Raw genomic sequence first — 26722 nt, forward strand, 5'->3', positions numbered from 1 at the left:
ATACTACTAATCCTTCTCTTAATGATGGCCAGTTCTACCTATACTGAAGGTGTTACTTCTTCGGCTGTTTCCATGACTACTGCTTCACTTCCTGATGCTAATAATAATTAATATTTCACAATGAAGAAGAAGAAGAAGAAGAAGAAGAAGAAGAAGAAGAAGAAGAAGAAGAAGAAGAAGAAGAAGAAGAAGAAATTATCATTTATTTCAGCAATGTTAGTTCCATTGCAGCAGACTTCTTGTAAACCTACAATGCAAGGGAAACAGGGATGTGAATAATAGTTTTAGGAATCCACTTTTTTGGATATTGACGTCATTCTACTGGAACTCTTTAAACTTCTGAAAATGAGCATTTTCCAAAGCAGGGATATAGCTTGGAATACGTTCATGTTACTTTTGTTTTCATTTAATTTCAGGAAAATGCTTGTAGTCAACAATGAATGGAATTGAACAGACAACACGGCATGTAAAGTTGATAAGAGTACTCAGGACACACGAATTGTGTTGATCGTATGAATTTATGAAAGTGCAAACCAATAACAACATTTGTTTCTTCTCTGTTAATAAGGCTTTTTCCCTCGTTTCTAATGTAGATTCGTTCTTTATAGAGTTTCAGGATTCTAACTGTTCTAGATTCTGATAAAGGATAATACAGTTGAAATATTAACACCGTTTTACTTTCACAATAGAAGCGAGCTCACCTTTGGAACATGTTTTGCTTGTTTTTGTTTCAGATCAGTAATCAAGCATCAACAATATTTGTGTAAAATCAGGACTAAAGTGAATGTGACTGTATTTATGCCTCAACACATCTATAAAATGGTTTTGACCTTGCAATTATTCCAAAGAATGCAATTTGATTACTTCCTAACGCTTACAATTTCTTCTTATATGTAAGTTTGTTTGCAGTGCTTCCCTGAAGTTTCATTTTGGAATGATAACTTGAAAAACAGTGAAGCATGTTTTCACAAATTGTGTTTAATTTTCAGATAAGGATGCGCGTTTTCATAGTATTGGTAATGTGCCTTTATTTACAACAATATGTTTTTTTTTTCTTTCACTTAGATGAGTGAGATTCAAAAACTTCACACGAAGTAGTGATAAAAATAAAACGCATGAGGGGAATACATTCGTTTACAAATGTTCTATACTTAAATTTCTGTTTCAAATCGTTGCAGCTCGGGTACATCTGCGAATAGGAATGCGTTTTCAAAAACATATTAAACGAGAGAAAACAAACATAAAACATGTTATAAGAGGCAGAGATCAACGGTATTTTGCTCCTAAACAACAAATTACAAAGCATTTATATTGTCTATTTCATGTTCGAATTTCAGTGAAAAAATGTCTGGATTCAGAAGCTGGTAAGCTGATATGATCTCAAAAAAAAAGAAATACAGGTGTGTCATATAATGAGGTTTTTGAACAATAGTAATGAACGTTTTATATTTGATATCTGAGTTCATGAACAAGAATCACTCATTTATTTTCATCCCAAAACAAAGTATGCACTGAAGTAGAAACACACACTGGCACCTTTTCTATGACGGGTCATAAAGTTCTTAATAAATATGAAAAGATCTTAATAAAAGAAGTTCCTTACAAATAAAACGCTTCAGGATGTGAAGACTATAACGCCTTTCCAAATATTTACACGAGGTTTTATGAGGGAATAAAAACCATCCTTTTTGACATTACCAATTATAATTAATTATTTGTTTATGTGAATTATTTTTAGTTTCAAATGCTGGAAATGCATTGTAGATAAGCACAATTTTACAAACGAAAAAGATTCACGAGATTTCAATATTATCCCCTGCTATCAAAATAAACAACATGTTAATTCCATTGTGTTTTGTTTAGAAACGAGGTTCACTTTTTAAATTCGTTCCTTCATGGAGAATTTGGACAATTAACTGAGACTACGGAAACAAACTAAATGTTGTCCAACCAGGATTTCTGTTTATCACTAGATGCTTTGTTTTAATTAAGTATAAGTTAGTGGTGATCAACAAAATGTAATCACTTCTGACTAAGTCATGTCAAAAATAGTCTCCAACGACCTTTCTGAGAAGGATTCTACATCCACTTTCTTATGTCTATGATGTTTCCTTTGCATTCTGTCTGAAAGTAAAATGTGTTCACTGCTTTTAATTATCAGAAAAGTTTCTAATGCAGACAGGAGCAAACGTGTTACCATTTTCTGGCATGTCTGTCTTTACAGTCGCAGAAAATACCATGGATATATTTTTTCACAGTGCACTTAACTGCCAAAGAAAGGTCCAGGAATTAATGAGCAGTGAGGATGTTCCAAAAATCAGAGGTCAATTCTCATCATTGAGTGAAGAATTAATGACAGGGAAGTCCAATTCTGAACGTCCTCAGAAAAGAAAATAAATAAGAAAAATGGGAACGTTTTAAAAGTAATTTAACATGTATAGGAGAAGCAACTTTCAGCTCTTCCAGGAATGCAAAGTGAGTGAATATTGTACTGCAGCAGTTTAATCGATCACATTCTTTACCGAAATCACCAGTTTGAATTCACCTTCATGTCGATTGTGTTCAGTGCCCAAGAGCTCCCCAATAGCTTATTCCATTAAACATATATAAGACTTTGCTAGAATTTCAACTCTGTGCCCAACAAGATATTATACTGTGTTTCATTCCGAAGCTGCGCATGCTTTTGAAATCCTAAATATTCTGAATTGGCATCTGACTAATTATCAGCGTTGCCAATATTCCATGAAGTCGTCACGCTGAAGACCAGGCATGACTTTTATTTTTTGCAAAACGTATGGAACTGAGGGAAGACAAAATGTTTAAATTTAAAGTGAACCAATATTGGCACTTTACAATACGAAATAAAGATATCTCCTTCTATTACATAACTTATAAACCATATGAATTTCCACAGATAATTGATAATACGATTTGTTTTCAGTTGACAAAATAATGTTGTGTTATCTAGAATGTGCTGTTTAAAAGTAATACCGTGAAGCAATGAGCATGATGTATTTTATTCGTGGTTTTATTAATAAAATATGAGGAGAGTGCAATTGAAGACGATGATAAAATGCATTATTTCAACTGAAACTGCTCAGGGAATTCGCATTTACTGAACTACATTGTTATTCTATGTGAATGGGGAAAAATGAATTATAAAGAAGTAAAATGAATCCTAATGCATACTTAATGTAATAAATGGAGAGTTGTTGGTAGTATGAATATTCTGGTCATGTACTGGAATTCATGCTTTACACAGAAATATAGAGGACAGGAGCTGGAGGAGGCCGATTGACCATTCAAGACTGCTCCACTATTCAATGAGATCATGGCTTAACATCCAACTCTATAGCCTCACCCTGCTTTCTCCCTATAAACATTGATCCTATTCGGCCCAAGTGTTATATCTCACCCCTTCTTGATTGCATTCAATGTTTTGGCATCAAGTGCTTGCTATGGTAATAAATTCGACAGGTGTAGCAATCGTCTTCATGCTATATATCCCACACAGAAACCTTAGACTCTGTCCCGGGATGCTGGAGAAACCCATTATTGGAAACATGCAGAATGCAAACACCAAAAATCATCAATATAGATACTACCATTAATTTAATGAAAGCATTTTCGTTATTGTAATAGGAACAGACCCCAAACATCAAAAATGTCTCAGTTCAATTCACGTTGTAACTAATTTGTACCTGAATAAAACAATGCAAACTTTCTATTGTTCTTTTTTCTCTTCCAGGGAAGACTGCTCTTCAGGATGAAGTGGATTCATTAAGTGAGCATGCAGGTTTTGGTTCCTCGCTGCTCCCAACCAGCACATGTCAGCCACTATGTTCAGATTGCAACGTGTAAATAATTTTATAAAACCCTTCAAAGGCTTTATTTATACGACTTAAATCTCAGGAAAAATTTTACATCCTCCTTGTAACGCGTTAAGTGCAATTTTTCTTGTATCAGAATTTGGCCAGTCGCAAATGAACACCCTTTCCATGCCCTTGTGATTATTCGTATTTATCTATGATAAGCAGGGAAGCACGGTGGCACAGTGGATAGCACTGTTACACTACAGTGCTAGAGACCTGGGTTCAATTCCCGCCTCGGGCAACTGTCTGTGTGGAGTTTACACATTATCCCCGTTCTGCGTGGGTTTCCTCCCCCAGTCCAAAAATATGCAGGTTAGGCGAATTGGCCATGCTAAATTGCTTGTAGAGTTAGGTGAAGATGTAAATGTAGGGGAATGGGTCTGGGTGGGTTGCACTTTGAGGGTAGGTGTGGACTTGTTGTGCCGAAGGGCCTGTTTCCACACTGCAAGTAATCTAATCAAGAACCGCCATAAATTAGGAATATTTTCCCCATACCGTGCATAGTTCCCCTAATTCTTGTCCACAAACAATAACACTGTGGATCACCATCAGGTTCCTAATTTTAACAAAGTGAACAGTTAGTGTTTTTATACTCTCTCACAATCTGTATCCTATATTGCTTGGCATCAGCATTCTGATAGTAAAGAGCAGCAAAGTACTGAAATTTCCAGGATATCATATCCACAGGAAAATTAGCTAAAAGGAAAACGATTCCCATAGTGTATTTTATGTGCTTAATTATGAAAAATAATCCACTTAGAGTAAGTGTGACAGATCATACTTGAACGTACCTTAGAAATGAAAGATGAGTGTGAATGACTCTTCACTATTTGACGTATCATATTGGTGTACTATTATAAATACGTTAGACATAGTTTTTCATCTAGTTATTGGTTTGGTGAAAACTGAAGAGTAGTATTATTGCTAAAATTCTATAAATTTTATAATGGCGACATCATCTGTCATATATTCAGAGCTCATTACGTTTTCACTTACTAATTAATTCATATCTACTCAAACATTTGCATTTTCAGGAAGTCAACTAGCCGAAGCAATGAGTGGTACATCAATCTTGCCTTTATTTGTTTTGAAATGATAGATGCAAATAATCGACTTGGTGAAAAAAATTGAACTGTACATGAAACGTCAGCTGTAATTTTGAAATTACAGCTCATCACAGATGTTACAGATCAAAAATCGGTGGTTAGTTAGGTTTTGGAAAAAATTCTGCTGGATCGGATTTATGACTGTTTTTAAAATCACAGCGTGATTAAAGTCAGTCAGCATTGCTTTGTGAGCAGCAAGTCATACCTTACAAATCTTACTGAGTTCTTTGAGGAGGTGACGACATAGGTCAATGATGGTTGAGCTAGGAATGTGCTGTGTATGGACTTCAGCAAGGCATTTGAAAAGGTTCTCCATGGTAGGCTCAGTCATGAAGTCAGAAAGTATGGGATACAGGGAGATTTGGTTCTCTGGATTCAGAATTGGTTGGCAGACAGAAAGCAGAGTGGTTGTGTCTCAGAAGTATTCTGCCTGGAGGTCAGTGGTGATTGGTGTCACGCAGGACTCTGTTCTTTATCCTCTGCTCTTTGTAGCTTTTATAAATGGCTAAGGTGAGGAGGTTGAGGTATGGGTTAGTAAATTTGCCGAGAACACAAAGGATGGAGGTACCGTTGATAGTATCGAGAGATATTGCAAGTTGCAGTGCTACATAGACAGGATGCAGAGATGAGCTGAGAAACGGCAGGTGGAGTTCAACATGGATAAATGAGAAGTGATGCATTTTGGAAGATCGAACTTGAATGCTGAATATAGGATTAAAGACAGGTTTCTTGGTAGTGTGGAGGAACAGAGGGATCTTAGTGTTCAAGTGCATAGATCCCTCAAACGTGCAACCGAAGTGGATAGGGTTGCAAAGAAAGCATACAGGGTTTTTGTTTCATTAATGGGGGATCGGGTTCAAGAGCTGGGAAGTTTTGCTGCAGCTCTCCAAGACCCTGCTGAGACCACACTTGGTATATTATGCCCATTTCTGGTCGACCTATTATAAGAAAGATAAGGAGGTTTGGAGCGGGTGCAAAGAAGTTTTACTATGTTACTGCGTGCACTGGCGGGCTTGTCTTACGAAGGGAGATTGGGTAGGCTCGATCTTTTCTCTCTGGAGAGAAGGAGGAAGAGAGATGACCTGATCGATATAAAGCAATTAATGAGAGACTTCGTTAGAGTCAGTAGCGGGAGCTTTTTCCCCAGGCAGGATTTACTAGCACGAGGGATCATAGTTTTAAGATATTAGGAGGAAGGTATAGATCAGACGTCAGAGGTAGGTTCTTCACGCTGAGAGTTGTGAATGAAAGAAATGTGTTGCCAATGGTTGTGGTGAAAGCAGAGCCATTATGGACACGTGAACGACTGCTGGACATGCACTTGGAACGCAGTGAATTGAGGGGTGTGTAGGTTAGGTTATTTTATTTTACATTAGGAATAATCTTTGGCACAAAATCACTGAGTGAAGGGCGTGTTCAGTATTTCATTTTTCTATGTTCAATGTTCAAAATTGATATCATTGCAAATTATGTTCACACCGATATTTCCTGATACAGAAAGAGTTAAATTTCCCACATTGTGATATCATCTTCCTTTTTGCATTCATAGTTGAAGCCTATATGTAGACTATCATATTTCCTTTTCATTCAAAACAAACTCTTTACTTGGATTGCCCGTGTAAATTGAAGCTAATTGAAATTTGAAATTGGAATGACAGTTTGTTCGAAAATAAACGAGTACAATGGCTGGTGTTTTCTTTGAAGAACGGTCCTGGAAAGATTTTGGAACCTAACGACTGTTGAGAGGGTGCGGTTGGGCAAAACAATACTGCAATGTTGCTGTGCATGGGAGCGGTCACTTTCTTGATGATGAATTGTCAATGAAATCATATTCTCTATTTGTTATTTTTTGGCAAGATTGCATAACTTGTATGTTTCCTTGCTGGCTTGTAGAATCAGTGCTGCATGTATTTGGTCTCTGCTGCTTTGTCTGTCTCTCCCTCTCTATCTATCTATCTATCTGTCTGTCTTTTTCGTTCACTTGCATTCGGTTTCTGATTTATTGTAAGTCCTGAGAAATGAATCACAGTGTTTCTGAAATATTGGCATGTGCTTCTTGAGTCTGGAAAAGATGTTGTCTTTACTCTCAAGGAATTATACGTCCATTTGACAAATAAAATTGTCTGCATTTCCATGAAGCAATGAGATCACGCATCTGAAAAACGTTTATGGAAAAGTAATGTTTTAATATATTTATCCTCTAACTGTGTCTTGCTATGTGCTTGTTTGTTATGATTGCAACATATGGTCAAAGAAGTTTGCAATTCAGATCATAAGTATTAAAGTGTAATTTTGTTTCCCATTCATTTTGATGAAGGTGACAGCTTCAATAATTCCCGCTGTGTCTGGAAAGCAATCAACATATCAATAACCAAAGTAACCTAAACCCGTTTATACACTTGTCGACCCTCTTCCACCGGGTAGAAGATATGAAAGGCTGTATACACGTACGACTAGATTGAAGAACAGCATATTCCCCGCTGTTATTGGACTTTTCAATTGACGTCTCACATGTTAAATTCAATGCTGATGTCGCCGTTTGGGTAACTTCTCTGCAACCATAACATTGCATTCTTCAGTCTGTCTATTACGCATATATTTTGTATAAGACAATTGTACTCACTGCACACAAAACAAATCTAGGTGCGTATGATAATAATAAATAAAATACATATATATTCGTTACAATATTTATATTTAAAAAGATCATGTTTCCTTCAATATTAAGCTCAGTGTCCAAGATATGCTTCTAACGAAGTCTGTCTCAGAACAATTCAAAGTTTGAAGGATTATTTCACTTTTTCAATTTATGATCTGTTCTGAATCCTGTCGGAGTGAGACCGGTTCACTTTGAATTATTGCCTTGTGTCATGAAACCTTAGAGTTTCTGATGATTTTCGATTTTGTTATAAAGCAAAAGTTAAACCCTCTGTGAAGTAAAGTTGAAATTCCCAAAGGGGGTCACCTCGCCTTCCAATATGTAAAAGGAGTGTGAAAATTGGTGACACCTACTTTGCAGCAAATTATAATGGTAAAATAGAATTACGTCCATGATATTCCTTGTAACATCAAGAAGTAATAATTTATTTATCTGTAAATATCAGTGAAGAAGTTTACTAAACTTTTAAGAAACAAACCCATTCCTTCTAACCATTAAATGTTCCCGAATACAGCAAGATTCCAATGGTATGCTGTTCCACAAAAAAGGTGCCCCGCTAATATAAAAAGAAACTGAATTTTAATGTTCCGAAATTATTTCCAGGTTGCATGTTTTCCAGATTGTTTTGTGCCTTCCCTGTCGATGCTTCAGTATGGAATAAAGTCTCTGTCGATTCATCTATCACGACGATTGACCAACTGTTGGTATCGTTCTTATTTCGATGGTGCTTTATCTAAGACGTAGAGGAGAATCTGATCCCCAGCGATTCTCTCCTGAGTGCTGAGGTCTTTGATTTTGGGCGAAATGCAGCTATCTCTGGATTATTTGTCCAAATCCGCCCTGTTTTATACACCCCTGATGACGTATCCATATTCAGCAGAAAGGATTTGTCCCGTGTGTGCAATCCAGTCGGCTTGAACTTAATAGTTTTTTGTGGGTATTCAAGTACCTGGTTCAAAGTGATTGGCTAATTTAAAATAAACTGTTATCTGGGTTAAAAAGAATGCTGTTGTTTGGCCTGCTAACAGTCTGGAAATTCGATGCAAATGTTACAATCTGGGTTTTCTCTGTGGACTTGAAAACCTTCATTGCTCTACTTATAGTCATCAATTTTATATCTCTAATCACAGAAACTGAACATGTTGTTTCAAATCGAACACGCGATGTTTCCCCCCTCCCCAAGTATGTTCCAAATACAATTTTCAAACTTCCTGTCTCCCAGTCCATAAATGCTCTCTTTAACATTGCGACAATTCCTTATTATTGTAGTCAATGTGGCTGAAAATTCTTCTAACACTTTGCCTGAAGAAAGATTCAAATTCTTTTATTACAACAAACACTTCATTGACAGATTTTCTTTCGCTAAATCTCGATTGTAATATTTCATGTCCGACTATCTGCGTCATGAATGTAGATGCTGGCAATGAGACATATACATGGTAGCATAGATCATAGAACATACAACGCTAAAGCGGAGTACAGGTCCTTCAGCCCTCCATGTTGCCCCGACCAGTGAACATAACAACACGACCATCTAACCACCACCATTCCATTACTATCCATATGTATGTCCAATGCCCACTTAAATGCCCATAAATATGGGCGGATTCATGACTGTTGCAGGCGAGTTTCCATACCCCTACTACTCTCTGACTGAAGAAACTACCCATAACTTCTGTCCTAAATCTATCAACACTCAATTTAAAGCTACGTCCTCTGCTGTTAGTTTTCACCATCTCAGAAAAATCATACGGTTCTGAGAAGTTGGTAAACTGCAAAAAAAAATTGAAATATTTTAAATAATTTAATTAGCATATACTATTGGAGATGAACATGCACATTATTGAAGCCCTTATAACGAAATAATATGGTACAGACTAGTTGTGACTGTAGCATGTCTTTGTCTCTGGAGACGTTGTCACAGTTCAAAGAACAAGGAACACGGAAAACTGCAGCACAGGAACAGGCCATTCTGCACTTCAAACCTGCACCAATCCCGATCATCTAACGAAATCTGTTGCCTATTTTTCATGGAAATGCATTCCTCTGCTCCCTGCCCATTCATCTATTGTGCAGATCAATCTTAAATAATGCTACCATGAATGCCTCTACCATCTCCAATGGCAACACGCACTAAGTATCCAGCACCCTGTGTGTAAAGACCTTTCAAACATATTTCCTTTAAACTATTCCCTCTCGCCTTGAACTCGTTACACCTAGTAATTTACTTCCCAAATTAGGAAAACTTGCTTTTTTTACTATCCATCATGTCTGTATATCCCATGATTTTGGAGATCTCAAACAGGTTCCGCAAAAGCGCCGTCTTTCAAATGCAAATAATCCCCAAATACTCAACTTCCCTTCATAGCGAGCCCCATCCATAGCAAGAAACATCCTGTGAACGTTTTGTGCACTCTCTCAAAAGCATCCTCCTCTTTCTGGTAATGTGGTGACTAGAAATGTACGTTATATTGAAAGTGTTGGACGAACCAAAGTCCTATACATCTGTAATTTGTCATATTAACTCTTTCCCTCAATGCCCCCGTTCTTGGAAGGAAAGCATGCAATTTGCCTTCTTGATCATTCTATCGACCTGCCCAATTCAGGCCAACATAGTCGTCTGCAATAACTGAGTGCTTATTTCAAAAGCAGGGAATAAACGCATTCAGCTTCCTGAGTGTCTGTTTTTTTTTCCAATTAGAGTAAATATGGATTGAGTCAGGTTCACTGCGTTCCAGGTTTATGCTTTGCTTTCAGTCAAGGGTTCTGGAGTTGGATATTGAAGGTAATAGCCAGTTCTCTACTGCATTGAGAAGCAAATGCGAGCGTTCTCTCTGTTTCAGCACTGTTTTTCTTTCAATTTTCATTTCTTCTGGGCTGGAATGGAGATTGCATGTGGGTAATTTTGTGTTACTAAATATGACTTTGATACGAACACTTAGGTGAAATGTTGACGTATTAGAGCTTTTGTTGATTAGTGTATCAATAGCTTTACATTTATGACACATAGTTTTCACGTCGTATTTTAACGCTACTGTAAAAGCAAAATTTTGCCTTAATCCGAATGGTGGACCAAACGAATCACATCTGTAGCTTGATGTCTTGTACATCCCTTCAAATAAAGTGTAAAGTTACGTTCTAGGCTAACTGGTTAGTATATTGTTCAGATCTTTAATAAATCGTGGATTTGTTCGGGGTCAAAATGTCTAATTCCTTGCTGAGATGAGGATTATCAACTGCAATTAAAGTGAGCAGTGATTGCTGAAGTTGTCAATTTCGTTGCTGCATTTGTTGTCTAAATAGGATGTGCCTTGCATATTACTGGCTACTTTGATGCCTAAGATTTTCCTGTGTCGAAAGAATACTGTTGTATTGACTCACACAAAATGAGTAGGGAAAATGGTTTGAAATTGGCCGACAAGCTGTTTTTGAGTTTCCCTCTGCTCTTGAGGAAGGTGGAGATAACTGGTGCAATAGCTCAGCATTTTCAACTGGTAGAGATGCAATTCTGAACATTGGAAATAGCTGAAATTAAATAGAAATGAATTAGTTTGCGTTCGAGGCAAAATAAATTCTAAAAATGACCTGCCCTCGCAGAGTAAAAAATGAAGGTAGAGAGAGGGAAGATAAAGAGAACTAGAGAACTTATAACATTGGAAATTGGCACTGAAAATTGATATTCAAACTAAACAAGGAATGCACATTTAAAATTTCGGATTAGTGATGAGAACAGTCATGAAGTGTGAACCCATCATAGCCAAAGGTTTAGTGGGGATCTGTTTCGATATATGCACACGTTGTCCACGTTAAACTAGAAGTACAGTGATGATTCTCTCATGTCATTCCAGAAGGTGGCTGAAGAAATGAAAAGACCACTGTCTTCGTGGATCCTGCTGATTTAAGCAAAATTGGTAGATAGATCTAGTGAGATGTTTGCATCATTATCAGAGCAGGTATCTGTGATTTATTATGAGACTAAAGAAAAACAACCGTACGTAGAAATGACATCAGCACCCCGCAGGCAATTTAATGAGGTCAAATATACAGAGAATATGAAAGCATCAAAAAAATTAACTTTTCTTGGTGGAGATGAGCATTGCAAAACAAACCAAACATATGAAACTCTTAGAAAAACTGTTATTAAACACAGTTTCAAAAAGTAGTGGAGTAGAAGTTAATTAAAATTGAAAGATTCGGAGCCAAATCATCAAAGCAATCAATTTGGTCCAGCTCGGCTATGACGAACAAACATGCCAATCTGACCTCGTCCCATTCACCAGCGTTTGGCCCATACTCTTTCAAACCATTATTTTACACATACACATCCATCTGACCTTCCATTGTTATTCTTGTAGCCATCTCTTCAACGTTTGCTGGAATTTTAGTGTATGCACGCACCAACTTCAGTAGAAAGAAAAGTCCCTCAAGTCGTTTTAAAATATTTTCCATTTCACCTTAAACCTTTACCCTCTAATCCTGTACTTGCCACACGCATGAAAAAAGAAGTGAAAAACGTAGCTATTCACCCTAGCCATGCCCTTCATTATTGCGTATATCTCGAAAAGATTAAACCTCAGCCTCGAATGATCGAGGGAAAATGGCCACGGACTATTCAGCCTGTGCGTATAATTTGAACTCACCCTGTACTCGCAATAGCCTTGGAAATCCTTCCTGCACGCTCACAAGTGTAACTAGATCATTGTGTTTGAAGTGCGACCTGAATTGAAAAGTTACCTTATCGTTGTTCCTTATTGATTAAACATAACATCTCAACTCTGATAATCAACATTCTGAGCAATGCAAGGAAGCATACCAAACACCTTTTCCAACAAAGCATGTTCAAAACGAGTGAAGAGAAGAAAGAAAAAGTATTGTGTCCGATCAGACACGAAATGTCACAGTGTATTTTGTTAAAAATCACTGCATATTTGAAAGTAGGAAAGCAATATACACCAGTGAAAGTTTTGTTAATATGGAGAAGGAAAACACATTTGAAACAAAACAAAAAAAAAACAAGGGAATTTGCCTTCTTTTCATATGTATATTGAGACGAAAATATCTTTAAGCCATGGGGTTAGATGAGTGAGATTAATTCAAACATCATCAAGAGCAGTAGGTAAATGGATTAACATTTCAAAAGAAAGAGGAGCAAATCAATCTTTAATGCTGAAAAAGTAGGGGATATGTAATTCATAGGTGGTATTGCAAGAAAAGATGTTAATATGTTGAATTTATGTTGTGAACAGTACTGTTTTACGGTATAAGGTAAGGTTGGAGAATACAGTGTTTCATTATTCACTTTAACCTTGGTAATGATATAGCAAGACCAAACAACAGAGTATTGCCTACTGTGCTTGTAACACCAGTGGCAAATGAGACAGCTGAGTTGATACAGAAAGTATATGCTGGGATTTTTCTTTTTCGGAATGTATGGTAACAATTTCATAAAGCTACGGGTTGAAACAGGCAGATGAATCAACAGAAATCAACGGGCAACTCCAATGAATTTGAGATTCGATCATCAGCAACTTTGCTTCATCAAATGTGAAAACGCCACCGGGTGGAAGGTAAATAGTTTTCGTACAGTTAAGGTGGCTGAATTAAATCAGAAAGATGAAGCGATAAAGCTGGATCATAAAGAAGAAGAAACTAAATATGACTTCGAATGGAACCCTCTTACAAATTTGTCATTATTGCGGAAATGGATACCATTGCATATTTTGGTGGCAGGGATAAGGACACAAGTTCATCAGGTTATATTACTGGTTGGATAAAGGATGTTGGTGCCGCACATAGCTTAGCAGTATGATATCGTTTGGGAGTAATGAAAAGAACAGTACAATGCAATTTATAAAAAAAACATTTTTAATGACTTGGACCGCCTGAAGACGTGGTTGAATTTCGATGGACGTGTCACACATGTCACGAAGTATGAATACCATAGACGGTCGTAAAATCCTACATATCCATTTCAGGAACATTTTTCCAGAGCCCATAGGAGCTCATCCGAAATCAAGAAATGCGTGAAGTGATATTCGTTGACAAAGATGGATGGGTCAACGAGACTTGCAGAGGTTATGACATAACCAATCGGTCAAACGAATTGTCGAAGATTTAATCACTTTTTTGACTTCATACCCGCTTGATGCAGTGATAAAATTGGATCATGTATCAAATATTGCATCAGTCATTCAACGAATTTAGGGACAGCTTACAAAAAAGAAAACAATTTAAATCAGTTGTGTATAATTAAAAACCGAAGCAAGCATTAGAGCTGTGGCCTCAAACGTCAGATACCATGTTGAGTGCTTGTCGTCAAGCCAGTCTTGAAGTTTCATCAAAAGACATTATATTTGTCCTTTTGTATTTGGAATTAGGGATGCACTTAATGAATCAAATCAAGTTCACACCATTGCACTTAGCCTTGGGGCATGAGTTGAGAGGATGTTTTCAATTAATAAAGACGATATTTGTAAGTCAGAGTTAGGGACTACATATTTGGACCATATTTCAAACGTTAGGTGGAGAACAAATAGAGCAGTCTAGTAGGTTAGAGAGCACATCAAAGGAGCAGAACATGTGAGCAAGCAGGATCAGACTATAAATGAAAAGTTCCTAGTTTAACTACTGTGGAAAAGTGCTAGTATTACAACAAGTGATAGATGAACAGTTGAGGCAAGGTTTAGCGGGACTTATGAAAGTAAAAAGAAAATCAATGAATTGTATTATTTGACAAGAACGCCTGATGGAAGAATAAATCTCAGAAAGTGCCATGTGAATATTCCCAAAATTATTTTTGATAAAAAAGGATTGCAAAAGGAAAATGTGTTATTGGTTACAACTCAAACTGAAGTACGAGATCTGAATTAGATAGTTCTCAATTTAAATTGAACAGTGAAGAAGTTCTCAAACATTTGGACAAGAGATTGATATTAATTTCGAAGGCAAAATGAAAGTTACCTTGAAATGTTAATGCAACAACATGAAGGTGTAAGTGGGAATTAGATGAGAATTACTCAACAGAATCCATATGGTGCCATTGTAGGACATTCTGTTGCAAAGAAACAACATCCTTATGGCCATAAACTGCTCAAATTCAGAAAGGTTCAAACTAAGTTTGAAAGAATGCACAGAAACAATATTACCAAAGTCAGTTTAGTGAATGGAGATCACCCTAGTGATGGTACAGTCGAAGCAGATGACTATCACATAGACAATGCAGGTACAAAATCTGAAGTAAATCTAATTCCGTGTTTGAAATACTGTATTTGAAAGTTCAGACAAGCAACTCTTAGTGAAAGAAGAACGTGCTCAAATGTTATTGGCAGGTATATTCACTTGAAAGAGTGAAGGAAGTTCTGAATTTCATGACAACGAATGGAATTTAGCAATTTAAATCGTGCCATTTGTCATGAAGAATAGGACTAACAACAAAGAAAAACAACTGCTGCCGTTGGAATTCAAGGTCGACAAGCAGGAGTCTGAAAGAACAGAGCAATCCAGAAGCAGGAGGTGGAGAAGTCAACGTTTCATGTGTGACCCTTCTTCAGGACTCGGCGTATGTGTAATCAGAGCTGACATAATGATGTGGTGATGAGGCAGGGCTGGGTGAACGCAGGTAGAGAGTGGGACCTGGTTGGTTGATCGGAGGTACCTTCTCCTATGGTTGGTTGATCGGAGGTACCTTCTCCTCCAACTCTAAAAGATGCAAAATCTGCCGGCACATGAACTTGCTCAAATCCATTCAGGTCCCCAAAGAAACTTGTCAGGTAAGACAGAGATTCACTGGCCTCTCATTTAACCCTAGTTGACTATATCCAGTGCTCGCAATGTGGACTTCTCTACATCAGGGAGACCAAATGTAATCTCAGGGCACATTTGGATGTACATCGAAATCGGGCAGAAGGAGAACACTTGACCTCCCGTTCACTGCCCATTTCAATTTCCCTTCCAACTCCTTTCCGATATATTGCAACAGTGAATCAAACTGCAAGTTGGATAAACAACATCTCGTCTTCTGCCTGGGCAGCCTATAGGCCAGTGTATTCAAAACCGAGTTCTCCAATCACACGTAACCTTGCTACCCATCTTCCAACTCCCTTCCCAACGCCCCCGGCGATTTCATTCCTCTCACTAATCCGTTAGCTCAGCAACAAAAGGGATTAATTTCTCCCATCCAGCAAATAGGTCATGCCTCTAGCTGTGTTCACCTCGCCATATCTCACCACCCTGACACTCTCCCCCACCTCACATTTATCTGCAGTTGGACTTACACCGATACCAGGTCTTGAAGAAGAGTAACATCTCAAACGGTGAGTCCAACAACTCCTGATGTTAGCTGGCATGAAGAATGTGATTGTAACATTTCAGTGAGTTACAAGTAAGATAATTTCAGAATTACCTAATAGTGTGGTGTACATTAACATTCTGGTGTTCTTTTTTGGCACAAATTAAAAAATCATTTATATTATTTAGTGGGATTGTTTCATTAACTTCATCTTTGTAATATACCTGACTAAAATTGAGTTTGCAAAAGCATAAGCGACATTCCTAGGTCATATTCTGGGCATGAAGAGATCACCCTTCAAGATTTGAAAATAATGCTTATTGCAAAGTTTCCCATACCTTTTAATGAATATTGATGTAACGTGATAAGTGGGGATTAGCACTTCATGTAAAAAATTCAAAAGCAGTTTCAGCAGTATGATTGCTCTGGTGACTGAAATTACGAAGAATGCCGAAATTTTCAGTGGATGGTCATTGGATAGCCTGACAGTTGTGTTGACCATAGTTCTTATGTTAGCAACGCTAATGTATGCAACAGTATCCAAGACGGCTATTGAAGTGGGTGATGTGGAAGTTGGTGATGCAATGTTACAAGAGGATATGACAACCTATTAGTTCAATATCTAAATGTTGAATATTCATCAAAAGAAATACTCCAACATTCAGAAATCGACCATGAGTTTTGATTGGACTTGAAATATGGCAAGAGTTATGTTTCCAGTTTGTATCTCACCCAGTTGTGTATAATGACTATAAACACTTCATTTTTTTGGAGGAAGAAAAGGATTCAAACTCAAAAAAAAAGTTCAAATGAAGTTTGCTTGTGCAACTGTTACAGTTTAAAATTGAACATATGGCAAAATGAGAGACCAAAATTGCCAATGCGATGTTACAGCTTTGACATAGGAAAATTGAGATGTGTACTGGCAAAAAGAAAATGATAAAGTTGAGTGCTAAATGTTATCATTGTAGTACATTGTGCATATGTAAAACAATGTGCTAATATCATGAAATATAAGCGTTAGACGTTGAAGCTGTATTTTTATGTTCGTGCTAAATTATTTAAAGGAGAAGTGTGACATTACTGTGCCTTGAAATCTTTTGCGAAGAGGTAATACAGCACTGATGAAGTAATGCATGATGTCAAATCTGGGGTGGGGTTGGGGGAGGGGAGGTAAATAATTCCAACTGCTGTAAATGGTATGTTTTATTTGTCTTTGACAAACGAAGAATGAATAGATAGAATTCGACCCTCATAAAAGCATATTTTAGTTTTGCATCCAGTTGGGCTGTTGGAGCTGGCTATTGAAGCTGGAGATTGCATACCTGATGAAGGCCTTATCCTCGAAACGTCGACTCTCCTGTGCCTCGGATGCTATCTGAGCGAATATGCTTTCCCAGTGCCACAATTTTTGACTCCGATCTCCAACATCTGCAGTTGTCACTTTCTCCAAAGTTAAAGTTATGCCATTTTTTGTCTATGTTTCAGCAGTGTCGTCCAAATAAATTGTACTGAGCCTAATGTCTAGTCGTGGACCTATCCAATCACATTTGGATATCTGTGCTTCAGACCTATTTTGAAGTGTCTGGAATTTCCGATCCTCCTTTGACATATGTTGATGGTTTTTTATCTAATTCCCAAAGTAATAGATTTTTATTATTATTACAGTCCTGAATGCATTTAAAAATAATCAGAAAGATGCAGGTAAGCTAGTTAAAGTTAAGAAATCCTTTCTGTCATGACAGCAAATAGTGATTAAAATATATTTTTAATCGTTGAAAATTGCAACTGCATTTATCGACTATTTTAATTCATGATAATTCTGTGAAATATGAAATTTACAGATGCTCAATATGTACTAAAAACTGCTGTAGGAATGGCAACTGCACTCAGAATATGTAGACAAAGAATTGAATAAGCGTTTTTTCAATGGCCTATATTTATAACAGCGAAGGTGTTGAAATAATTAGGAAACAAAAATTCAACACACCAAGACCAAGCATATTCATTATCACACATGAGACAAACTATCATAATGCATGTCTGTGCTTTGAACAAGAGAAATTCTAACGTTTGGTAAAACAAACTTACATAAAATATCATGGACGTAATCTAAACTTAGAGAGGTAAAAGAAACAAAATGGCAAGATACAGAAAATATCGATCGTGCTGGTAAATCTTGCTGTTGTTATATTGCACGGCCACTTCAATTAGAGCAATATTTGATCACTTGATAATCCAAGAAGTGCAGCATTACTGAGGTAAATGTTAAGGAAAGAAATGAATTGATAACGCAGCACCAATGGACCAAATCGAAAAAAAGCCAAGATCAACCTGGTGTTACTAAATCTTCAGAATTTCTTTGCGTGCCACAATTAAGTATATGATTTTGCGTTTGCAGTTGTGTGCAATCTACAGGTCATGATCGATTGACTGTTTGAACGTCAGTCTAGAAGGCACAAATTCTAATTGTGTGAGGCCACAGCTTTTAAATAGACAAATAAATTGTGACGTCTTCCAACCTGGTAGTTTGGCATCGGAACCATCAGCAAAATATATGAAGCCCGCCATTTAGTTTGGAAAGAAAGGAAATAAACTACAAATGGAAAATAACAAGGGGAGTTGCGACTTAATGACTTGACACTAAAAAGGGTGCAAGAAGAAAAAAAGTCTGAACCAGAAAAGGGAGATATTGTGTCACACACACACGTGGAAATAGGTGATTTCAAAGAGTGAATGAGTTCAGTGAACCCACGTGCAATATTTTTCTCTTGCAACAACATTTGGCACAAGCTCTTTATGTTTCTTCTAGTTCCCTGTCGTTTTTGAGGACTCAACGGCTTGAGCTTCTGTATATGCAAATTCTTTGCAGAAATGTTGACTCAGTAAAAGAAGGCTGCTCATTGAGCAGGTGTTTTTTTTGCCAGCTGGCACACATATTTTAATTAAATAATGGTGTCTAAAGCAGAAACGTTTCATGTTTGTGTTTAAGGTAAGCACTAATTTGGCAAATGATGTTACCATTGCATGATGATACAACTTGAGGATAGAATGATCCTCTGTTGCATTTCTCTCAAAATTTAAGTAAATGAACACTGTATTTTATGATGCTGCCTAATCAAATACTAATTTGCAGATCTAGAAAAATGCAAACAATCTCTGAATGCAAAAGGTTGGTAAGAATTTCTTACACCAATAAAATGCTGAGATATGTTTTGTTAATTGGATACTGTTTGTTGGGCATGCATCGGTATGTAACTGGGATTCAATGGAAACACCTTCAGCCTTGTTGTGATTGTAGCTGCTTTTTCTTTTTCCACTCCTTCAAACCGCCTGACTAATCATTACTTACGCACTCAACTGAAACTGTTCTCAGGGGATAACATTAAATGTGTAACAGTTTCGACTTTCCTACTCGTACGCCAGCTTTACTCTTTCTCAATCGAAATCCTCCATGCACAGACATTGAGCTATTATTTTATGTCGTGAAGCGTCAATGACAAAGAAAGATGCAATTTTACTTTCCTGCTCTTCAGGTCACGAGGTATTCAAAAAGCATGTTACTGTAGAAAAAAAAGCACTTAATAGAAATCTAACCATTACTTCAATTTCCTAGTTCAAAGTCTAGCTGCAAATCGGAGAGGTGAGTGTGATAAATACTCTAAAAACTTTGGAAAAATATATGCTTGATAGCTTCTTAAATCAAAGATATTTTTTAACTTCATCAGGAATAAATTGTTTACTTCAAGTATGAGATCAGCGCAGTAAATACATATAGCATGAGAAATAAAGTTTTCAAGGCAGCTTGAGGGATCAAAACTCAAACAAGGATTGCAATAAAATAAACTCTGATGCAACTTTCCAATTTTTTTGCGATAAAATGTTTAAAGATAAAGTTGATCACTAAACTTGTTGGTAATTAAGGAACATGGATTATTGAAGAGAGAGAACTAGAAAGCGAGTTTGGAATCTGTTACATTTTGTCACGTTATATGATCAGCTAAAGTACAATCATGATGATTTAACAACTAACTTTCCCGATGCAATTGCATTGAGAAGCCTGTGCCACTCAAAATGTAGATGTTAGGAAACTAATAAAATACATAGTTTTCTGCTGAAGGGGAACAAATAGATTTCGTGGCTCAAGTTGCCGACGTCATGCAGGAATATAGCTTTTTAATGTCACTTCACTTATATTTCTACAATGAGATAGCTATTCAACTGCAAAACGAATACTTTGGGATCAATGGGCGAATTTATTCATTTATTACTGGCTTTCAAAATGCGTGCCTGATCGTGTTACAATGTCACTGAAAACAAATTAATAAATGTAATTCTACAGCGTTGCCAAGTAGGTAAACCAATAAACATAACATATTTTCATACATATTTCACAAGATTATGAAAATTTAGTTTAAATCAATCAATATCTGATGAGGGATGATTCAGATGCATCAATTAGTTTGAATAAAGTTGTGCTTGCACAATGTGTTATATCATTATCAGTGACTATAGGCTAATCCGAAATATAGGAAGATAGAAACAGAAAATAAGGCAGTTGAAGGGAATGTTTTCCTCGGTGTGTTGTCTGCCACTGAAAGTGCTCATAACATCTGCACACTGAACGTGCTAACTCTCCATGCTCTTTTGTTGTTAATGACGTTAAAAAATGATTATTTAAATCTTGAATCAAAATATTTAATGTTTCGCCTTAACTCCATTCCCTGGCAAGGACTGCCCACAGACTGACAGGCCTCTGGAGTGGAGAAGCATGTCCGCATTTTAGAATGAAATAATTCTTACAGAACGCAAACAGTGCAGTTTACTATATTTAAAATTGATGTGTTAAGCAAGGTACCTATAATGTCGTTTTCCTGGGGTGTTCACGTCGTATGGAGCAGGGCGGATTCCCTCCAACCATTTGTAGAAGGCAGCCCAGAGCCTAACGTTTGCAATTTTTTGAAGCATGCTCAGTGTGGATATTCCAGGCATGATGCAGCTGGCCCAACTACTGACTTTTAAACAAAACAGAATTTATTTACAGACTGCTGCTGGAAACCACGAAAAACAGAGAATGCTTGCAGCATCCCATAATTCATCCCATTGCAAAGAAAAAGCAAATTCAAGCACAAGTTCTTAAAGTAGAAAATTTGCAGAGCGTGAGTGGATGCGAATAGAGCTGAAACTGTGACTAGCAGTCTTAGATATGATTGCTTGGTGAAAGGCAAACCAAACCCTGAGCCCAGAGAACTGGTCACTCCACGATTTGTGAAAAACTGTTTGAAAAGAATGATATATAACATGCTCTAATAAATATTTACAGGCATTTTGGAGCCTCTTCCGTTACAACTATTTTTGAAAAAAAAAGCAAGGACAACATTAGCCTTGTCAAAAGATCATATACCCCATGAAAAAAATCAATATTCAAAGATATCTTCAATTTAAAAGCACTGATTCCTCTACTCTCAGTATTTACACAACGCATAATCCTTGCATTGACATGCAGTAATACATTCTATTTCAGTCCATTTATTCTTGCCACAGAACTCTTCCATTTTTCATGCAGGTCTCGACAATGCATCAGAAACCTTGTTTTCCCGTCCTGTCACACGCACAATTTTCAAACTGAATAACTGCATCAAAAAGCTCCATTTAAACTGTGTGGAGATTTTGAAGTGAGATTTCTCCACAATTTTTAGCAGGCTATGAACAGTGTATATGATTATCTCAGATGAATTACTGATAACATAACCGTTGATATTTTGCAACATTAATGCCAAGCTCAATTTCTGCTTCTCCTACTGTCAAATATTTCTGCAGATGAAATATTCGATAGGTCTTTATATTTTGTCGTATTCTTCCTGGAAGAACAAAGCAAAAATATGCACATATTTTGAGCCAATAGCCAGCTTAACTTGCTTTGCGTAATTAGTTGTGCCTAATAATGGGGTAGTCATTAACACGGCTCTCTGGCTGGCCGAGGCATTCTGAGAGATCTCTGTTCCCTGAAACATATTGCCTTTCTTCAGTAATTCAGGGAATGGAGCGGCAGCACTGCTCAAAGTTGATACAAATCGCTGATAATATCGACTCAATCACAAGAATAGTAGTACTGCAATCTTGTCGATGGTATGGTGTACTTGTTAAGTACTTTTGTTTTTGCATTCATTGACGCAATTTGTCCAAGTCTCATAACATGATTGAGGGAGGCGACTTGGGCTTTACCAAATTTTCTTTTCGCCAGCCTTACTGCCAAGCCTGCCTCCCGAAGTCGACAAACAATTTCAATAAATTTTGCAAATATTCCTTCCAGATATAAGTATAAATCGCCAGGTCATCAATATAATCGAGAGGATTGTGTAATCAAGAAGGGACCTTATTGTTAAGGTTTTGAAACTTGGCTGACACATTTTCATACCAAATTGTATGCCTTTTAACTGACACTGCATATGCAGCATTAGGAAAGTCACAATTAAATTTGCTCTTTCAGACAGAAGTACCTCGCAGAACTATCTGAGCAAATCCCATGTAAAAATATGGGTTGATTGTCTTCCAAACGTGGAATCGGATATGCATCAGACCTTGTAACTGATTCGGCTTTGTGATTTGTCAACATAACTGTTAGCCATCATTTGGCTTTTGCACCATTACTCGAGTTGAGCTACAGTCACTGCAACTCACTTCAGTTGTCTTGTACTATCTGTTCAATCTCCTTTTGAACCTGTGCCAACTATACAGTGGAATGCATATAAGAATGTGATTAATTGGAACAGAATTCCCTATATCTACATCATGTATAATCAGCTAACAATTTCCCAGCTCATGCCCAAATATCAGCCCATGCAATAGCAGTTACTCTTTCAGGTATTTTCGATTTTCCTTTGGAATGTAACTCAATAAATTTACAATTTTTTGGCAACTTATGCAGTGTTCAATTTAATTTGAGGAATGTCAATTCAAAATCGTCTGAACTTCATTCTTCCCTCTGTGCTGTAAACAGTAGCACTTTTGCTTTTCATCTCTAATAAAATAGGTTTTGAATATATTCACATGACACACTCTGTGAAAGTTTTTCTGTCTGTTATCATTTGCAAATAGTTCACCTCACTCAATCTCCTTTCGATTTGTCGACCAGCCATTGTTAGTAAAGTTTGATTGAACACTGTAAGGAGTTAAATTACGAATTTTTGATTTTCTGTCTGCTACGTATTTCAGTATATGCTGTAGTACTTTTAAGTGCTATCTAGCCTATTCCCGTGCTCTCTTTAATCGCTCCATAAAACTTGATATTGTCCAAATGTGTCATTTCAGAAATATGAGTTAGCAATTTATCCTTAATCAATTTTAGCCGTCCTATCACTTCATAACACCAAACTAATTGAAATGGATTGAATTTGGTAGATTCATTTGGTATATCATTCATGGCAAAAATTACGATCTGTATTATTTTACCCCAATCATCTGGTAATGTTGGCTCTCAGGCCTAAACATTGTATTTAATGTCTGATTCCACCTGTCTAGCTCTCCCTGTGATTCTGACTGGTAGGCAGTAGATTTGAATGTTTGATTTCTAAACGGTCCATAAATTCCAAGAACAATTTTGACGCAAAGTTTAAACCTTTATTTGATTGTATCTCGATGGGCTGGTTATATCTCGTCAGAATTTTGTGTAACTCCTCTACAATCCTTTTAGCTGTGATATATTGTGTTACGAATGGCCTCTGGAAAATTAATTAAAACATCCAATAATCTTAACAGATAATGATTCCCATTATTTTATTTAACGTGGGCGTCCTATGCAATCAGTTAAGATTCTTGGAAACGTTTTCTCAAATATACAATTTGTTATTTAGGGTGCAGGTTTTATTACAGCTTGCGTTTTTTGAATTACCCAACAGGTTTGGCATGTCTGGCAAAACATAACAAATTAATATGCAGTTCACGCCTCTAAAATTGTTTTTGCATTTTAGCTTTAGTTTTACTTAACCATAAGTGACCTTCTCCTGGTAGTTCATGCGATATTCGTAACACCTTCTTCCTACAAGAGATATACACAGGCTCCCACATCCTTCTCATTACATTTAGGCAATGCTCTTTCAATAACGCGTACGAGATGAACTTCTGCCCATTTTGCATCTGCATGAACACGAGATCGTATCCATTTCTTCATTATGATATCATTTTTTAACAGAGTAGCACATGGGAATATATCTAGATTCTACTTTTGTGCATGCTTTTAAATATAATTGTTTTAATTTCTCAAATTTCTGCAATAACATGTTTAATTTTTCTTCATGATGTGCTTCTGTTTTGATATTCAGCCTCTCCTCGTTTGTCTCAATCATTTGATCAAACAAAGTCGCTGCAAATTCCACTTCAAATTTCTTTCCTGAACACGTTGATCTCTCCTGCTTCAATTTGTGAGTTTCTGACCTCGTCATCACACGGTCAGGAGCAATCTCAGGTTATGTTTCCTGCAATACCGCACTTGCCTGATTGACCACTGCATTTTCAACAGCAAGAGGCACTATTTCACCTGTGAAATACCTATATCTTTATCAAGGACAAACTTAATTTATGAGGCTGAGAGTTTGTCCACTACTCTGACAACGACTTCTCTGCACTTCACATCATACTTTAATTTCACTCGACATAACTGAGCACTTTTTGACTCATGGTGAATTCCTGTAACTGGCACGTTGTTTCTGATAATTATCCTTCAGCTGTACATGCCTCCTCATCTTTCAACATCAACATCACTATCTCTTAACATTTTAACCTCTTTACTAGCTGTTCCTTGCCTACGTGAGTAAACTACATATTTGTGAGCATATTGTTCAAGATTATCAGGCTCTTCCTCTGTATCCAACCTCCAACCATTTTGTATATTCTAGTGCACATTTGTAGCCTCCATTGTGTTTTCCACTACCATTAAAAAAAATATTGACTCGCTCATTCTGTTTTCCAACATCTGGATTTCCAGTGTTTTTTCAAAAACCAACCACACTGAGATTTACCGCCCAGTTTATTGCAGTAAAAACATCGTTACTTTTTAGCTACTCTTTCTCCTTCAAGGGTTTCCTGTTTACCACATAGTAAGTTATTCTAATGATCATCAGCGAGATCTACCTTTCCCTTTCCATGTGAGGAATTCTCTTCTGCCCAATTTCGAACCCTCATGGACCAAATTTGACTGTGGAAGCTAATTTCTTGATTTATGAAGCAAATCATAATCATCACCCACTTCAGCTGCTGATAGTGCTGATTTAACTTTCCGTTTTTCCACACCATTAATATAGGAAGTAAATTTTAAGCTAGTACAATTTAATCTTCTTCGTAAATGTGTCATGTTTGTTCTATTTTTCATGCTATTATCCATCTGTAACATTTGCTTTGTTTAATATTTTCAAACTCGGTGAAGATTAGACCAGTGTCCCTCCTTAGATTCCTGAAATGATGACTGTCAGCTTCTGGCACAACCTAATATGCACTTAAAAAGGCTTCTGCCACCTCCTCTTAGACCGAAAACTTTGACTCTGGAGTGATGCGAGCACATCATTGGCTCTACCTACAGATTTTCTTTGAATCGAAAAACCCAAATGGTTACTGATCAATGATTTTATTTCGCAGCATTCTCAAAAGAAATATAAACAGGCTCCCACGTCCTTCTAATTAAATTTAAGCAATGGTCGTGTATAATTGAACAGTTTCTCGCCAGTCCTTTGGATAGCATGGGTTTGACCATCCTCACTCTCTTCCTCATGAACATTAAATTCCGTCTTTGTCTCCATCCTTTAAAGCTAACTTTCCTGTCTCACTGCCAATTTTCAAGTTCGAAATTCCTCTATTTCTTCATTTCCTCTCTTCTTTCCCTCATCACTCTCTCTCTCACGTTTTTGTTCTCTTAAAGCGATTTTGTTCTGTTAAAGCGATTCAATATATTCATCCATCCAACGTTTTATTCGTAACTAAAACCATATCAATTCTGTTACACTTTCTTGACTTCTGCGTGAAACACAACAGCTTCGTTTTCATTTGGATTTTTGGCATCTCTAAAGATTCTGATGTTCTTTCCATTAAATGTAAATGCTGAGCTATGGATGTAATTACATCTCATTTCCTCGTGTAAGTAGGCGACTCCGACTCCAGCTTATCTTCGAATTCCATCATATGGCCTTAATTGCCATTTGTTAAACAAAAGACTAAAAGTCAATTCTTCCACGCCCAAAGAACTCTTATTGACTGACAGAGCCATTGCTCTTCTACTTCACTGTTTAAATCAAACAAAACTAGCATCCAGAACAAAAAGAAAATCGAACATCTACCACTCGCTGCCTTCGTGCCTAAAAGACCTAATCGCAAATCGTAAATATAGAACAAATCCCCCAAAGAGTTCCCAGTCTGTTATGGAAGTGGCTACATGCCCTCAAAACATTTCAAGGAAGTAGCCCAGACTCTCGGTTTTTTAGTTGTTTTAAGCAAATGTACCGTGTACAGTCCGGAAATGATTCAGTTGATCAAACCACTTAGTATGAAACATAACAGAATTTATATAAAATGTTACTGAATGAGCACAAACAAAATGAAAGAGAATATCGAACAACTCAAACGATCTGAAGACCAGACAGAAATTCCAACTGAATAAGGCTACCCCAAATAATTACAACAATCTCTATAATTATTCCCTTGGCAAAAAAAAGTAAAACCAAACACAGGTTCTTAGATGAGAGAAATCAGGGAGGATCAGCCTTGACCTGTATTATCTCTGTCCAGCTGCTTAACAACTGCCTGACTGCTT

This window comes from Chiloscyllium punctatum, chromosome 34 (assembly GCF_047496795.1).
Source record: "Chiloscyllium punctatum isolate Juve2018m chromosome 34, sChiPun1.3, whole genome shotgun sequence".
NCBI classification, from domain to species: Eukaryota; Metazoa; Chordata; class Chondrichthyes; order Orectolobiformes; family Hemiscylliidae; genus Chiloscyllium; species Chiloscyllium punctatum.